The sequence below is a fragment of the Trematomus bernacchii genome, unplaced genomic scaffold (genome assembly GCF_902827165.1).
Source record: "Trematomus bernacchii unplaced genomic scaffold, fTreBer1.1, whole genome shotgun sequence".
Classification (NCBI taxonomy): domain Eukaryota; kingdom Metazoa; phylum Chordata; class Actinopteri; order Perciformes; family Nototheniidae; genus Trematomus; species Trematomus bernacchii.
The window spans coordinates 6,829,525-6,848,395 of NW_022987313.1; the positions used below are offsets into that span (position 1 = coordinate 6,829,525).

General features: G+C 43.0%; 1 long non-coding RNA gene across 2 annotated transcripts in view; it reads right to left on the reverse strand.

The window, feature by feature from the left end:
- Window positions 1–10,507: 10,507 nt before the first annotated feature.
- The window catches only part of LOC117478186, a 90,777-nt gene continuing 82,413 nt past the window's right edge, over window positions 10,508–18,871 (reverse strand). For both annotated transcript variants that reach the window (XR_004555395.1, XR_004555392.1), the window contains exon 4: window positions 10,508–11,063. This is a non-coding gene — a long non-coding RNA (uncharacterized LOC117478186). The remainder of the gene's footprint in view (window positions 11,064–18,871) is intronic.

Consider the following 18,871-nt stretch of genomic DNA (forward strand, 5'->3'; position numbering starts at 1 on the left):
TGATGGTACTGTATGTGCTGTGTGATGACAGGACTTTTTGTTTGGCGCAGAAGGACACAAGATAAAGAAAAAAAAGCTCTTTCTCACTCCCTCCCCCTTCTTTCCCCCCTCTCTGCAGCCCTTGCAGGGGAGGAGAACATCGCCGTATGTGTGGCAGGTGGACTTCCTGTGTTTGTAATTAGAACCAAATTAGGTTAAATTGCAGTTCTTCCCCCAGCCCACAGTCCACGGAGAGTCTCTGACCCCGCACCTCCAGGCACACAGAATTAGCCCAGCCACACACTGGGAGCCTAATGGACAACCGTGTACACCAGGGCTGCCGCTCGGGAGCTAGATAACACCCTGCACCTGCACATATCACACATCCCATGCTCTCTCATCATTAAACATTGCATTATAAAGCTCCTGAATGTTTACGCAGTAGGGCTGCGGCTGCTGTGGTAGCTGTGCAGGTGGGGTTGTGATGTGAATAAAGCTGGGGTCCTATTGGTTTGAGATGGAGTCTTTATTTTGGGTGTGAGCAGAGCTCTAATTGAAGACTGATGGATTTACATTAATTTCCTCCCCACACCTGCCTCCTTTATCTGCTCTCAGATAGCACAGGAGCGATGGGTCTGCTGGCAGGACCGCCAGCCTTTCTATTATGAATAATGGGCAGAGCCGAGCGCATGCCTCTCTTCAACGTACACAACCTCACAACACTGTTATTCAGTGCAGTTGGTCGCACAGTAGCGAATGTACCTGAGAAACTGTGAAATCCAGCATGTTTGGGCTGCCAACAGAAAAGAACAAAACAGGGTAGAGGACAGGTGCAGCTCCTCTCCTGCTGTTGTCTATGTACACTCCACACAGCTCTGATTGACAAAAATCAGCGTTGTCCCTTTTTTTAAGGGACAACGCTGAAACAAAAGTAACTAAAATAAGTAAAGTTATTAGCCAATGTAAATGTGTGATAGCAAACCATATATCATCCTTTCAAAGCTGTCAGTTTAAAGTTTCAACACTCATATGAAGGGAACATTAAACCCGTCCCTCATGTGGGTTGGGGGGTTCTGACCTAACATGGCGTCTGAAGGCTGGGAGGCCAGGGGCTAATGGGGAAAAGCCCCAAGCTGTCAGATGTGACTGACAGAGCTAACTGCTCCACAGAGATGACGGAGAAGAGGAGGAGCAGGGGACGAAACAGGCTGCTCTGTAAGGGAAGTCGGGGGAGAGGGGGAGGAACAGGGGTGGAGGCAGTAGGAAAAATAAATGATGGAAAAAGAGGAGTATAATGTCTCCTCCAATGGTTTAGGGCAGACCCCACCAGCTGGAGAATAATTGCTGAGTTGGGAAAGGGAGAGGAGAACAGGCTCACATGATTGACTTGTCATTGATCATAATCTTAATTGCATGCATCCAAATCCCCTGGGTGTGATTTGTCCACTTGGCACGTGTGTGTGTTAGTGTGGGTATATGTGTGAAATCATGGGTGTGTGTCTGTGTGTACCTGCATGTAAAGTACATGTGTGTATGTGTATTGCATGTCAGCATACATTGTACAACAATGCATCTGAAGACAAAGAGCAGGAGACTTGAGCTGAGTGTAGCACTTATCACTGTAACACACATGGCTCTTTAAAGACCCAATCAGCCATTTTAGAATATATAAAATGTAGTTATTATATTTACAATATGAAATGTTGCTTCTAAACCTGTAATAGTAGTATTCCCTTCTTTAGTGAGATGAAAATATCAATACTGTTCTCATGTCCGTACTGTAAATATGAAGCTATTAGCAGCATGTTAGCTTAGCTCAGGACAAAGACTTGAAACAGAGGGAAACAGCTAGTCTTGCTCGCTCCAAAGAAACAAAATCTGATGTTTTTATACTTTTTTGTACATATTTAACAAACAAGATATTACGTGTCAATCAGTGAGCTATAGAGGTGGTGGTAGATATGCCATGTTAGCTTTTTCCTTTGTCTCTGTCTTTATGCTAAGCTAACTAGCTGTTGGCTGGCCAACATGTCCATATCAGAATATTCCTTAAACAAGATCGGAACATTCAGATTTAATTACAACTTAAACTCAATTAGGAATCAATTTGGGAAACATGTATTAAAGTCACGTGTTATTAATTTTAGTGACCAGCTAAAATGTGCCTTTAAAATATTATGATAATGTTGAATAATGAAAAAGCTCTTTAGAGTAGTGATTAACAGATGTTGCAAAGAACAACTCATACTTGGACACTACAGTATATCATTCTTTGAGAATGGCAGAGCAAAGGAAATAAAGCCAGTGAAGCATCAATGGAAACATCAAGCAATTCATACATGTAGTTTGATGAGTAAGTGGACCCTTTGATTTATCCCTCTTTTAAACACAGTATGTTTCGAATAAGTGACTTGACAGAAAAGGATCAGAAACATTCTCTCACTCACTCACTCCTACACTCAAACACACACAAACATAAGCGTCGGTTTTGTCCCCATGTGTTTTCTCGTTTTATGGAAGGATTGATGTGTTATTAAAAAGTAATGTTAAAGTAGGAAACTGACCTTTTTAATACTTTCTTTTAGCATTTGCACAAACGGGGTTTTCATGTACAGGCCCTGGTGAGCATTAACACAAAGGCCAACAACTGGAACAGCATTGTCAATGCCAATGGAATTACTGCCTGACTAGCAGGAACAAAGTACACACCACTTGGGTCTATAATACACACTTGGAACAGAGGAATATAATTATGTTTTAAACTGGGATAACATTTGCAGGCTGAGCTTGAAATGTAGGCATTGAAGTACTCTATATACTGTTTTGATCTCATTCTAAGAAAATAGACATAGTGACGTATTGTCGAGGAAAAAAGGCTTGGATTTTTCAATGTGTGTGTGTGTGTATGCACATGGATGTGTAGCTATGTGTGGTGTTTGAAGCGGGTGATATTTCTGTGTGTAAGACACCTCAGGGAGCTCCGCTGTGGGACAGCGGGAGGGTCCACAAACCACTGGCCAGTCACATGACCTTTGACACTGAACTGCCATATGTTGTGCCAAACAGGGAAAGGCAGATACAGTGAGAAGAAAATGTTTGAGAAGAGGTGTGAGGTGTACATGAAAATACTGAGAAAAATGGTGTCTTACAAATCAATTGTTGCAATTAAGTCATCTATTTTGCAACACAAAATGTCAACAAATATTTGGTTGTTCAACCAGTTGATTGCATGCTCTGTGAATATTTCAGAGGAAGTCAAACACAGTTTCCTAAGATATATTTCTGTGGATTTTCTATATTTTATAAGTCATTTTTATCAGCCATTGTATTGGGGTGGAGGCAACAATCTAAGAGATGCTTATCTGTAAAGCTGGACAAATGAATCAAAGACTGATGTTTTGCTTTTTTAGTTTATTTGGCTGAAATGGCCCTTTGAACAGATTAACAGGTACATTGTGAGGTTAATGGAGAGTAATCCTGTGTGCAGAAATGCATTCATGTGCACATGTTATTGGAGGAAGAGTGAGAAGGAGAGAGGGAGAGAGAGCGAGAGGGAGAGTACATATACGTCAGCTGCCCGAGAGAAGCAGGAAACAGGACAAGGTTAATGTTCTATGACAGACAGAAGCCAGCAACTCTCTTTAATGTTGCTCCCATTAGGGCGCTCCCGGTGCTTGCATCCCACTCTAGCATCCTTTAAAAGACGCCTCTGCCAACAACTGGTGGGAGAGCAGCAGCGTGCCAGCTGCCAAACATGACATTTGCTGGCTAGGCCACTGAACCCCAGCGGGTGACATCTGCAGAGCAGCCTTTCATCCCCTCGTTGGGTACCTGTGTGGCCCCCGGCCCCTGAGAGCCAGGATGAATGCACTCACTCTTCCTCCCAGCTGGGTTCCTCATAGCCACAGGGCCACATCACTGACACACACACAAACCTGCACACGCTATAATATGCGCGCACAAAAGCAAAACACCTCTACCGCACAAACACCTCCACACAACAAACAGCTTCCAGCGTCAACATCTGCAGCTCTGGGGGCTGCTTTTGTTTCCCCCTGTCGTTTCATCATCAGGGGCTGGCAGTCAAGTTGCGGTGCTATTGTTGTTATTTCAACCACAGGCCCTGCTGCAACTGTCATCTCGCTACACTATTGCAGTCTCACCAGGGTTTGATCAAATATGCAAGCTGGGGCCGGAGTGGGTGAACACAGAAAACAAACAAGGTAGGGTAGGGATACAGAGGTGAAGAGAGAGAAGGTATTACAGCTTAAGGGGAATGGGAGAAGACGTAGCATATCATTCAAATTAGTAGAAAATATGATTTAGACATCTGTCTATAATCTTTTTTATCTGGTGGTTCATCAAAATGGTGCAGAAATGTGCTGATTTGCAACTTGTTGATGTTGGATTTTGCGTATAAAGAGCCGGTAGTGAAATAAAATGTTTGTACAAAAGCATTGTCAAGCTGTGGGTTGATTAAAAACAATGCTAGTTCCTAATATCCCAATCGTGTAACTACAAAACAGTAATATCCCACTTCTCCTCTGAATTGTGCGATGACACAGCTGAGAGTCAGAATTCATAACTCCCAGAAGTGTCTACTTGTACATCAACACTGGAAACAATGTTTTGTTGTTTCTCTTCTCTATCTCTTTAATCAGGCCTGATCTTTGACCGCTTGTTGTTATGAGTGGTTCCGTGTAGGGGTTCTGCTCCCGGCTGACATCCCATTAGCCCCACATTAGGAAATTCTAATCACTGTGCCACCGGGACGCTGGGACTCACAGCTCCTATTTCACTTAACCTCCAGCAGGAGAGATCAGACTCTGCGTCTCAATGTTTGTCCCTAATTACCTCCCTACAGTGAGCTGCCACACACAATTTAATCCAATTTCCATCCCCTCTCATCTTTAACATCTCGCAAAGCAGTCACACATGCATTCTATGGTTTATATCTACAAAGCATACACTTCCTACTGGGGCAGTAATCACATGCTGGATCTGCATAATTCTATCAGTACTCACACTGATACTTTACACTTTTGGATTTGTTGTCAGGTCGGTCGTTTAACATGATCCGTTAGCAGTTACCTTGTATGCTATAATAATGATGGGTCATTTAACATATCCACATGTTTAATATATAAAATCATATATCAAGGGTTATGTTTTTGATGATTTGTTTTGATTAATTAATGTATTCCTCATTTGTTTCGACTAATACCTAAAACCCTGTAATCTCAAATTGGTACCCCCTCGAAATATAATCTGTTATTAAATTGTCCCCTCAAAAGAAAGCAAGTAGTAGTAGTAGTAGGAGTTAACAAGCATAAACATTTATCAAATTATTATTAACTGCGACTGAAAAGTTAATAAGTAGAATAATAAATATGTTATAAAAGGTGAAATCATAAATGGTAATATATAATGGCTGGTATTTGGCTCACATTAGATATCAATCTCTGCTGTGCTGATGTTGGAGTAGGCTTGTAATGAGCACATTGGTAGAACAAATGACTTACTGTGCTATCATATTACTAATTCATTCACACACATTTATTACATTTACCCTCTAAAGCTAGGATCTGTAGAAACGACATGTTTGACAGATATGCCAATAATGACAAGAATAAAAAAACTGGAAATATGTGGAAAAATATGTGTAGTACAAAAATAAACATGATTTAAGTGAGAAGTTGCAGGTGGTGCAGCCTTTTCACTGTGTGTGTCAACAACGTACAGATGCAGTACAAGTTAGATGTGCACTTGGACCACATATAAAACTAAATAAAAATGATAGATGGTTATTAGCACAATCCGAATACCGCCTCCCAAAACTAAGAAAAAGACATCACAGTACTGGCCATTCATACTGAGCGAGGAGTGATTCTAGCAGTGCAAACAAAAAATGGACATCAGACATTACTGCTAATAAAGACACGCAACAAAATGTGAAATTTGTGACAATGTCTTCTCCTGAATTACACTACAAATGTGTGTGTGTGTTCGATTATTTGCATTCCCGCCAGCCTGATTATGAGCAGGCGTGCTTGTGTGCATATGTTTCTATATTTGCATGTTTACATCTTGGTGTGTGTGCGTGTGTGTGTGGTTTAAATCCTGTGATGGCGTCTCTACGTGTTATCCCGTGTAACACAGTCTTGGTCCTCATTATCATTTCTCCCTGGGCCTGTTCTGGTGTTCAGAGCCCCACCAGAGGGGCCTTTGGCTCGGTGGGAGAGGTGTTGGAGGCGGCCTGGCCCTGCTGCGCTCCTTCCTTCCCTCTCCGCAGGGTGCCAGGCACAGCGTGTACCAGTGGCAAGCCAAGCCTGACGATGAGGCTGCCTGCACAGCCAACGCCGTGTTTGAACAGGGCAGGGGGTTGCCACGTCATGCCGAACACACACAGGCAGATAGGACTACTTGCACAGACACACATATCTACACACACACACTACTCCATAAGGCCGACTCCCGGTGAGTTCAACACATGTTCGGAAGATGCTGCAGAGGTGAGAGTGAATGTGTGGAGTCGAATTTAACCGGGTGTCTGCAGTTTGTGCAGGTGAGAAACATCACAAACAGAGACTTTGGAATCTGTGGATCATATCATTGGATTTGTTATATGGGTGTTTTGTGTCATTTTGGTATTTTGCAGTAAACACATTCATTTAATTTGTTATTCCTACAGTCAAGAATTACATCTTTTAGAAAGTTTTAAATAAAAAGTGACTGCAGTTAAGTGTTTTACTATCCAACTCTTTCATCCTTGATGCGGTTATTCAGTCTCCTCCTCCCACTGACTTCATCATTTCAGCATATTGCGTGTTCCACATTAAGATTTGATTCAGTCATATGTTCAGCTCTCAGGTGTGCCTCCGAACCATGAAATATTAAACCTATGAATTCAAGGAGATGTCACATTCTGTGTTTCATTCATAATGTACACCTACACTACATTGTTGACTCTTTGAATGCTAATAAGGTATGGATAAGCAGACGCAGTGCAATCTTCACGTTGGCTTTACATCTCGCTCTCAGCATCTGTTAAGTTTGCAAAGTCTTAACTTTTTCGCAGTTACTTTTGATTTATTTCTGGGTGGAAAAGAAAATCTGGCGAATGTTAAAATGTTAAAAGAGCATTAGGGAAGGCATCCTAAAAATGTAGCTGTGTGAAAATTGGCTTGAAAAGTGTGAGCACGTGAGCGGGTGTGTATCTATGTGTGAATGTGTTTGCACGACCTCCTCCTTTTTGCTATCTCCAAGTGTCACATCTCTTCTCATAACCATCACGTGGGAGTCAATCCCACTCAGTCCCAAATCAAGTAGGGCCACTGGCAGCATCAGATATCAAACAAGCACATAAATACATTTAATGACACACACAAATCACTTCAGACTTCAAATATCAGATTGTAACAACAGAAAGAAAATACTGTTTCTGTCCAACCTCTGCGCTGCAAAAACATAACCACCGTCTCCCTCTGCTCTTAAACTCTCCCTTCGCTCTCACAGGCAACCAGGGGAGAAGGGAGTTGAGTAGGGGGGAGAGATTGGGTTACAATGACATATACGTCCCCTTCTCCTGTGTGAGAAGGAGGTGGGAAGCACTAGTGTCTTTGGGAATGCAGGCATGTTCCCTGGAGGAGATAGAGGAGATAGGCCTGGCGCCTCCAGGAGGAGTCCGTCACCCTCTCTCTCTTTCTGTCTCACCCTCTCTGCTTATCTCAGAGAAACCACAATAGGGTTTTGTACACTGGAGCAAGGCGAGGAGGCTTCAGATGGAAGGCGAGGAGGCTTCAGATGGCAGCCGAGTATGATATGCAGGACGACAGAGGTCTTGATTCACTCCCTCTGTTCCACACAATGATACGCTACAATGCTGCACACCACATGTCTAATAATAAAGCAGAGCTCTATGTTCACCCGGCATACATTACATACACACTACTCTCCCTGTTTGCACAGGCAAGATACAGAGTCTGTGGAGTCCATGTCAAGTGTTTGAATTAGGGCATGAGTGATTCCACTTTTACTTTCAACTCAAGCAAACAATTACAAACAATGTTTTCACTTTTGAGGCAGTTAATGGTGTCTGGTAGTCCTCAACTGGACTTTGACACATGCGACATAATGATTGGCAACAGAACGAGGAGTCACATGCCTGTGAGTCCATTCAGCCTGCACAACACTGAACCATAAATATGTTCACCATGGTTTCTACTGGACAATAAAAACTTAACGTGTCATTTATGTCTCAGGTTTTGTGTTTAAAAGGTCAAACGTTGACAATCTACCATATACCATTGGCCAATAACACTAGTTCAATATAAATGTTATCTGCTGGAAGCCTTGCAACCTTGGTGATTGCAGAGGCCAAAGGCTGTGCCCTTTCATGTATTTTCTCAGGGCAGGTAAATTGGAGAGCCAGCAGCCGTAATAGGAAAAAGCCTCGGAGACACTTGAGTCGTCCTGACGAAGAGAATAGCAATTATTCTGGAAAATCAATTTTCAACCCAATCTTTCTTCCTTATCGACCAAGAGGCTCTTTGGAGGTAGAGAAGGTGACAGGAAAATGTATCCCCCAGATTCTATTAGTGGATCTCTATTTGCTATGTGCATCCAAGAGAGGCCCTTTGTTTTCACCACATCTCAGCTAGGTATGAATACTGAGGCTGAGCACATGCCCTCTGTATATGAAAATAGATTTTTTTTTTTTACCTTCCAGAAGCTCAATTATTTTCATCGATTTAATGCAGGTATTGATTCAGTTTGCCATTAGACATTCCATTTGTTGGATTGTCTAAGAACAAAGAGAGTTAGCATGAAAATACAGCTACTCTCGACAAAAAAGAACACGTATATTCAATATGAACTGCTCTCCATTCATTCCTGAGTCGTTTGTATTAATTGAAATCTAAGCTGCTTCACTCTAGGTGCTGCTGTTACCCCCGTGTTTGTTTTGTGTGTGCACCCAGGGTCAAACCTCTTCACGATTATTCCCACAGTCTTATCAGTGTTTATTTTCCTACTGTGAAAAGCCTATTGCTGCGGCATTCTTTGCATGTCATTCTCTGACCAAGATTTATCGTTGTGTTTATCCCATTAATATGTCCAGCCATTTTGTGAACTTCTGTTACTTCCGTGTTCATCTTATATTAAAACACTTCAGTGTTTCTGTCCTGCTCTCTTATAATAATTGTGCAAATTAAACAGAGTATAGTAATAAGTGTGCATTTATGTGTGTGTGTTTTGACATCAAACAGACGTAAATCAAAAGTGGCATTGCTCTGATATGGGCTAATAAAACTCCCTGATCTGGAAGCGCTATAGGCTCCACACACACACACACACACACACACACACACACACACACACACACACACACACACACACACACACACACACACACACACACACACACACACACACACACACACACACACACACACACACACACACACACACACACACACACACACACACACACACACACACACACACACACACACACACACACACACACACACACACACACACACACACACACACACACACACACACACACACACACACACACACACACATCGCCGCAAGACTTCTGTGGGGCCATTTTCATGATTAACCATAACTCCTCAAGAGGAAATTCATTACTGGTTGTCTGAAGGCATACACACACATTCAAATGAACAGAAAAACACACACTCACATGGGGGAAGAAGACAAAAACACACACACATACACACTCTGTCCTCCCCTGCATGTGTTAATATCCTGACGCAGCAATGAAAAAGGGGGATGTGAGGATTTACAGTGCTGATTCTGAGAAGTTGCATTTGCTTTTGGTTACCAGGGACCTCTGAGGGTTCAGCAGGCCCTGCCTCCTCCCTCTACCTCCACTGTGTGTCCATTCTCCATCCCCTCCTCCACCTTTCCATCCCTCAGTGGAGGATAAAAGTGTCCGGCAGTGTGGATGTGTGACTTGGTGTGGAGGGGGGGTATTTTGTGAGAGTACTGACTGTTGAAACAGATGCCGTTATGTGTGTGCCACCTATGTCAACATGGCCGGTCTCCGGACCCGATGCTGCTCGTAGATAGGATCCTGCCCACAGAGCCACAGAGTCTAGACTCCAGATGTGTTAACAACCACAAACACACACACACACACACACACACACACAGAGGACCAATGCCAGTCCAAACCAATAATTCTACCATATGACAGCCGTTTACTTACACAAAGTTAGGTATGGATAATCATCCTTTCTTCCCCACTCTTGATAGAGATACTACTTACAAAACTGTGCACATTTTCTTGTTTATGACCAACAGAGGACAGCTTCACTGTACAGTAAGTGGGAGTGGAGTGCAGAAACACCCTATCACGATGACATTTGGATGTAGTTAGGCGGTGAAATACCATCGGCCACCATGAACAATTTTGAACAAACACACTGAATCAATTTCCAGCATGAATTTAGCAAAAGAACAACACAAGACAGCACAACGATGCCAGGTAATGCTTTTGCTTTGCAGAACTTTATATGGATGTCTCATAACTTCTGCCAAACATTTATATAGATATCAAATACTGTATGTATTTAAATTACCTACTGCTTCTCTCAAAACGGCACTGAAATAAACAGAAACATATGCTGGCTGCATATGTTCAACACTGCTTTATTTAGACTGTTCTATAGCGACACGACAACAAGAGTGTTTTTGTGGAAAAGACACATGGGTAAATTGCAACTGTTATAGAAAACAAGACTCGGGGAGAGGAAAAGTAAAGAGTGAAAGTGTTCCGAGCACAGATGCACCCGCTCTCTTGCTATCTCCTGTGCTTGTGGGTATACTGCCGATCCAGCTATTCTTGTTGGTTTGTTAATTGTTTGTCACCCACCAGGTGCCATCTGTCTGTAGTCCCACAGTCCCCGAGCCATGTGGGCCGGCCTGCCTGGCGCCTGCCAACGTCACTGACCTGCAGCAACCGTCCACACCTCCGTCACACACCTCCTGATCCGTCTGGGATAAATAGCTTCTCCCTCAACTTCTGTGCCGCCATCACGGCTTCCCAATCTGTCCTGTGTTAGAGGGGGAGGGGGGGGGGGGGGTGACAGGACGGGAGGGAGAAAAGACAAATGAGAGGAAGAAATGAATAGATGGATGGATAGAGTGAGACGGAACACGAGATAGAGATGGATGTCTGAAGAGATAAAAGGTTTGAGATATGAACGCTGACAGGATTGTTTGTGCTGCAGTCTGTTGTTGCAGCCTGCTACGATAAGTCAACAACAACTGTCGCATTTGTGTCCATACAAGTCCTGTATATGTTAAAGCAACACTCAAGTAATGATTATAAATTCTGATAAAACATACCTAAAAACAAAACACAATGTTACATCACCAGAAGTGACAGTATTCTGGATTTGGCACAGCATCCACTGCAACACACTACTTTAAGAGGCACTCCAACAGGCAAGGGAGGTCACCTTCACCTGGGCCTGATGTTGGGGCAGCTGTGTGTTGAAAAATGAGATCAGCTGCTTGCTCACCGGGACGCATGCGGCAGTCTGGAACCACCAAGGGCCTAGCATTCGGGGGCCCCAGTACAATAAAGACAGAGCGAGCAACCACCCCCCTCTCTCAGCCTGTCTGCCATCCTGGGGCATGTTGGGTCACCTTGACGACTGGGCCCAGCGAGGGGAGGCGCACCCCACTTCGGGGCAAAGAAGGAAGCATGGGTAATGAGGCGTTGCCATGCAAGTGGAACAGCTTTTGAATAACCCCATCCGCACACAGATACACACACACGGTATTCTACAGTACTTGTGTTTACAGAAGGGACAACAGCTTGTTGGAGAAACCTCTCAGGAGCTCTTAGTCCAGGAAGAAGGAGATTCATGGGCATCATGGTGGAGGTCAGCTAGTGTTTATGAACAGCTAGCGTCAATAAAAACAAGAATGGATGCGATGAATCAGAAGCATGCTAATAGATTCCATGCTATTTAAAGTGAGTTCTGCTACGTTGATGAGATTGGCTCCTAATATGCTTGTATGATCTTCATGTTTACAGATTTTATGTTCCTCTTTTCCAAGTCTTGTATACAACCCTCTGCTCTTCATTGTGGAATACTTGTGAAGTGTTATTGCTTATCAATCCAAAAACTAGTGCACATCGATGTTTAAACGAGCAAACACATCTAGCCGAGGAAACAGTGTAAATCAGCCACCCATGAAATGTTCATTTGAAAAGGAGACGCAGAAAGGAAAAAAAGGATTTTCCAATCCAAATACGCCTCGCTATAATAATTGTCTGAGATTAGGTTTAATCATTCTGCATCTTGGTCTCATAAAGAGAGGGAAGGTACAGTATTCCCTCATGTTGACTCAATGTTAAACATTCACTAATGGCCTACCAAACTGTGCGGCATCTCATGAAGCCACTGGAATCCTGGGACTGTAACAGATCCAGTGGGAGATGTCTGACCACCTCTACTCACACACACACACACAAGCACATGTAACATACACTTGTAATCACAAACACGTACCAATCATTTGCAGATGCAGTATGTATGGCGTCACGGTTGAAATACTTATGTTTGAGAGGAAGGACATGCCTGTTGTCAGTAGCCGGAGAGAGAGTGAGAAAGAAACGACCCTTAAACCTGGTTCATGAAAAGAAAAGCAACCAGAAAAATATCCCCTCAAGTGAAAAATGAAAAAGATTTCTGACCACATAGAGACGCAAGTGCCCAAGTTTGTTTTTCATTAGCTTGGCTTGTTTGAAAGGAATAAACCTCCACAGAGTTCTGCCTGGAATCCATGTCTTATGGTAACACAATCCAAAGTGGCTGCAGTACATAGGCTTTACTCCAACATTTGAAAACTTCATATGGGTCCTGAAATGTGTTTTTATTTATCCAAAGAGGTTCTTCAGTCAATAAGATATATATTACACATGTAACAACTTGTGAACTGTAGTGCCTTACAGTATCTCCTGCACAAAGCCTTAAAAGTTCCACATCATTATTCAACTATTCCTTCTGTTTGCAATTTGAGTCAGCCCTTTACAGATATAAATTGCTGAAAATCTTGGAAACCACTCTGGAATTCCACAAAAAATAAAGCCATGTTGTAGAAAAATGGCTACAGATTGTATTTTTCTAAATGTTCTGAAGTTGATGTATGATTCCACAATGTGTGTTATTTTTTGTTTTATTAGACTTATTTTCTTCTTGACGTCTGTCCTCTCTGAATGCTAATAGCCCATCTCCTTCAAGCCTCGCCACAGATGCTGGCAGGTCTATCCTGAAATGATTATCAGAGCCAGATCCCACTGGCCAGCTTTCCAGTAACACTCGTACATGGAGATGGAACCAGGGCTGAGGCTGAGACTGTGGTGAGCGGGCGCTAGGCTGCCAGGCTGTGGACGCCAACAGGCCCCAGAAATTAATACCAGCAATGGGGCCTCACCAAGGTCCAACATCCAGATCCAGTTGGAGTAGGAGAGACCAAATTGATGACTGGCAATGATGTCACGAGACATTTGATGGCTTGGGGTTTCCTGAGACACAGCTAGTGATGCCTCACCTGGAACGAACAGTGGGAAAAATCCCAGAGATGGATGCATGATTAGGCTAAGCTGAGTATCCGACTGGCAACTTCAGAGAGATTTGAATTTCTGCATACTGAAATATGTTAAAAAGGTATTTAAATCAGCCTTTGTCATGAGATTCCCTTTTTCTGGGAAACAGATTTCAGATAATGATAATTTTGGGCCGTCGTATAGCTTAGATGGTAGAGCTGACGGCACATGTACTTGGGCTTGGTCCTCAAGCGGAGGACCCGATTTCAAATTCGACCCGGGACCATGGGCCTCGTGTCGTCCCCTCTGTCTCCCACTTTCAAACCTGTCATTCAAATAAATGCACTGGTTTCCCAAAGACATCTTAAAAATATTAATCAAATAATAATAATTGTAAACATAGCTTGTGCAGCAGAACAACAACACGTCCTCTAGCCACCCTGACTAAAGAGAGAAGAAGTATGACATTGATGAACCACACCTTCCACACCAAACCACAGCTTCCTGACATATGTTCTAAAGTTGCCAAACATTTAAAATCGGTTTGACGCAATACATTAATCACCCCCAATGGGAAATTACAGGATTATGAGTTGTTAGAAAAAACTTGATGAGAAAATGACCTGATAAGATACAGATGATGCTGTTATTTATATAGTCATGTATTTGACGCGTTCTGTCTGCGTCATCCAGTTTTAGTAACTGTTGCGCTTACTCTGTAATAACATTAAAACCACATTGCAGTCACTTTCTGTCGCATTTTTGCAAAGAGTTAAGTGTTACCATCTTGTGTGTGTTTTGTAATGAGCTCAGGGGACAGTCCAAGCAGTTTATAAGCTGAAATCCTGATCCAGTGAGTCCAATCACAGCAATGGTGGTTTAAACATCAGGAAATCATTTACATTGCCTTGGCTCATGGGAAGTTTCTAAATATCTTAGCAAAGTAATGACAATGCATGACTTCTCACATGTGCACACACACGCACGCACACACACACACGCACTCACAAACACATGGAAATATTCAGCTCATATCAGAGCCTCTGGGGAATAATAGATTTGTTTTCATCTTTCATCATTCAAAATAACAGCATGTGTGCTTGTCTTCTAATTCATTTAGTAACTTCATAATTGACTTGTAATGAATCAGTTCTAAAAAATGTTCAGTGATAAAAACTTCAAGCATAAAGAAACAATTAATCAGCTCAGTATTTGTTATAATACTAATAAACCAAGACAAATTCCTTTCAATGAAACCAAGGCCAACATGTTTCTTGTTCCCATAAATATGTTACCCTCAGTTATGCCAAAGCTGGAAGGCGTCCAACATGAGCCATGCGACGACATATTTTGTGTGGGCTAGCTAATAAGGTTTTCCCCACTGCATCTCTCTGTTCCTACCCTGGCGGAACAAAAGTTTAAGAGTAGGAGGAATGAATGTATATTAAAAGGGAAACCTTAAAGTGTTCATGGAAGAATTGAGTCATGTTGTTAATCAGAACTGCAAAAAGAGAGACCTTTAACTAGCCTAGATTACTGTAGGAGAAAGATTTTGTTCACCCACACTTCTAATGGAAACAGACGCCGAACATTCAGCTGGGGAACAAATATACAAAACAGCAGAGCTTCTGTTTTCTTTTTCCACTCCACTCTTCTTTTTTTAACCGCCTTACACTCCCTGATGGCGTATCGTCCTAAAACTGACCAGGCTTGAAATATGACAAGTTTAATACGTCCTACATCACCGTTGAGCACGATTGAGTTACTAGAGCAACAACTGGCCTGTCCCAGCCTGCAGCAGAGCCCGCGGAGCAGCGGTGTGAACATAACCCCCCGTCAGAGGGGTTCAAACCCAGAACCAGACTCAGGTCTGAAGGAGAGGGGGGAAGTGGGAAATAAAAGAGCACAGGAAGGAGGTTTTTCAGGGCAGCGGCTCTGATGACAGGTAAGGAGAAGAGGTGAGGTTGCAGTGTGGGTGGGTGGGCCACCAGCAGAGGCATATAGAGAGAGGAAGGCGGTTAAAGAGGAGGGCAGGAGTACCGGCGCTGTCACCGGCCCCGGCGTGTTTGGATAAGACCCGTGGAACATGTGGGGGAATCAGCATGAGGCATCACACCTGGAGGAAAAGACAACTAAATCCAGCCCCCAGTACGCGGGCCCCGGCTCCAACAAGTCTAGCCAGCATCTGGAATGGATATCTGGAGATGCAGCCGACTTCACAGCCCCTTCACGGATGCTTCTCACTCTACCTTTAGTTAAAAAAAAAAATACATGCACAGTGAAAGGTTGCGTTAAAAATAAAACGCGAGTCTCACTGAGGATTTGTGTTTATAAATACGAGTTCTTCTTCTTGCACAGTATCCCATCTGCTTGGCATAATGTTATTGTGCTGTTGATGAACTGATCTTTTTTTCTTCTTATAGTTGCTAGTCTCCCTTCACCCCAAATATGCTAACGCTTGACTTTTCCTGGCTTTAATAAGTGTACAGATGCCAACAGTTTTTTGGTTACAGTAGCTTCAGTCTGGTTGGCTATCTTTCAGCATGTTTCACTTTGAAAAGGAGCAACACATGCACTTGTAAAATACTATCTTAATATCTTGAGTACATTCTTTATATTTCAGGTAGAAAATGTCTGAAGCAAATGAGCTGGCATCCATCAATATGCTGGACTACACTTTTTTTATTGAGAATGACTGACTATCAATGAGAAAGCACCACTGATATCCATAAAAGGTGAATAAAACAACAACCCACATTCAGCATGATGCACCATGTGTGTACTCTCTACATGTGTAAGTGTGTTTGTGTGGGGTTTGTTAGGGGCCAACCAGCCGTGTTGTGACTGGAACAATCCGGGCCACAATGTTTGTTTACACAGAACCGCTCACTCACCCAAATAATCAGAAGCTGTGGGCCTTTCTAATCCCCACACAAAGTCAATGGAGCCAGGTTGAGCTGGCGACAGCCCCGATAAGATACTCAAACACAGGCTAGTGATCTGCGAGCCGCGGCTTCTCCTTCCCACACCCTCTGTCCCCTTTGTTTCCTCTATTGCAGTTCACAATGTGACACGGATTTGAAGTTCACGGGTCACATTAAAAAAACGCTTGGATATACAGTCTGAAAATCTTCACCTCCCTTTACCTAGCTGGTCAGTTTAATTTTGTTTTCTCATTCTTTTTCACATTCTTCCAGCTCAAAATATAAGTCAAAGCAAGCTGCCGTGGTCTAAAAAAAACACCCACTCTCTAGCAAAGGAATGCACATTTCAAAATAGTGTATTGTTATGGTTTTGGCTAAGTTGGTACTCGCTCTGCAAATCCTGGTGTGCGAGTGCGATTCTGTATGTGTGTTCACTGATAGAGGTATGTGGTAAAACATTCATTAACATTCCATTCATGACCTCAGTATTATGTCCACAGTGAAGGAGAGCATATATTTGCCTTTCACACCTCTTGCACGGGATGAGGGAAATGATAGAGCATTATGTGTGTCAATGTGTGTATGTGTGTGTGAATGAGATAGGGAAGAGGGAGAGAGCGAGCAGGAGAGAGCGGCGGGGAGAGGGATAAAACACAGCTCACTGATACAACATAATCTATCTGGAACCATGTCTCAATATCACAATATTTCACACATTTACGTATCACATATTTGGCAGTGGCAGCCTTCTCCTCAGATCAGTGGAGTTATTTCTGCCTTGTGTACTGGATGCTGCAGGACCGAGATACAGTTTGCAACGGCACAGATGGGAGAGGCTATAGCTTCGGTACCACAGTATCGCATGCAAAAATGTTTGGTATGTTTTAACACAGATAAAGCTGACATATTCCGAGGCGTTTCGCAGACAATACCCATGAAGGAACAATCTCCCATCTGGCAGTGCAGTCTCTCTGAAATCCTCTCTGTCATGCTCAATGAGAACTGGAGAGACAAAACATTCTCTGTCTGTATATCAGTCCTTATCAAGGCTGTACCTTGGGCCTCGCTGGATATCAACAAAACATCATCCCGCAGGCTAGGACTTGACAAAGAAAGACAAAAAAAACCCGCACTTTACGTTATAGTTTTGGATTTATAAACATCTCTTCACGGTTTGATGCTACACAGAAACAGTTTATGTATTCATCCTCGGGGTATAAGTATGGGATTGGATGGCAGCATAGCGGACAAACTTCATAGCTCTGGAAGCACATGTACAATTTCCTGGTGAGGATCAAATCGATCAGCTTTACACTGTGTCCTCTTCCTTCCCACGTCTCAGTAAAGCAGGATTACTTTCGGAGGCCGGTTTAGCCGCTGCCTTTATGAGAGGAATGTCAATGAAGTCACTGCTGTACTGCTTCTCTCCACATGATGGTGCAGAGGACAAGCCTCCCATTGGACGGGTGAAAGCTGACATTTACCTTTAGGCTCTTAAATATGCATGACCACTGCACACAGAAAACTGTGGGAATGGGAATGGGACATGTATGTAAATGGTTTAGATCTCCATGGAGGTAAACACAATATCCAAATAATCACAGCTTATTCATTATGTCTGCATTGTTTGCGAACAGATGCGTGTTTGTATAAAGGATTATATCGAGTGGCTAGCACAGTACATCCATGTCTTTGCTAGTTTTATTTGAAATGGATTTCATTCATTTCCAGCTGTATGCACATTGTATCCAAACATGAGAATAATCCGTCCGCGGTACGACGTTGCTGTCTTTTGGTCAGCGAACAAAGAGCTGTACCATCCGATGTGGCATACAATAGGTGTCTGTGTTTGTGTCTATTTGTGTGTCCTTCCCGTCTGTACGGAGTCACACCTGTACTCTCTGTCATGATGTTATCAGACCCTAAAACACCTGCTCCACAGTCTAAGGTCACCAACTACATAAAACTGCCTCCTAGAACAGTGAGATGGGCACCTGCAAATACACTGTTTGTGTGTGTGTGTAAATAAAAAAGGGTCATGTTTTTACTTCTATGGTCATTTATATGCTGCTCATGTCACCCAGCACATCGCTCACAGGTGTCATAGAACCCTGAGTATGACCTGAATAGGAGGAGAGGTGGAAGGAGAGCGACAGAATGGGAGGAAATAATGAGGAATACATTGTACAGACGATGGATGTATATGATACTAAGGCGCGGCAAATGCTTTTACAAATCATAATGCGTCCAGGTGATTTAAAGGACCCACCTCTATGATGACAAAATAAATATGTTAAGAATACGACAATATGATTATATGTGTTTGACATGAGCCTCTGTGAGCAGTACAAGGGTAAAAGGAAGACATAGTTGCTGA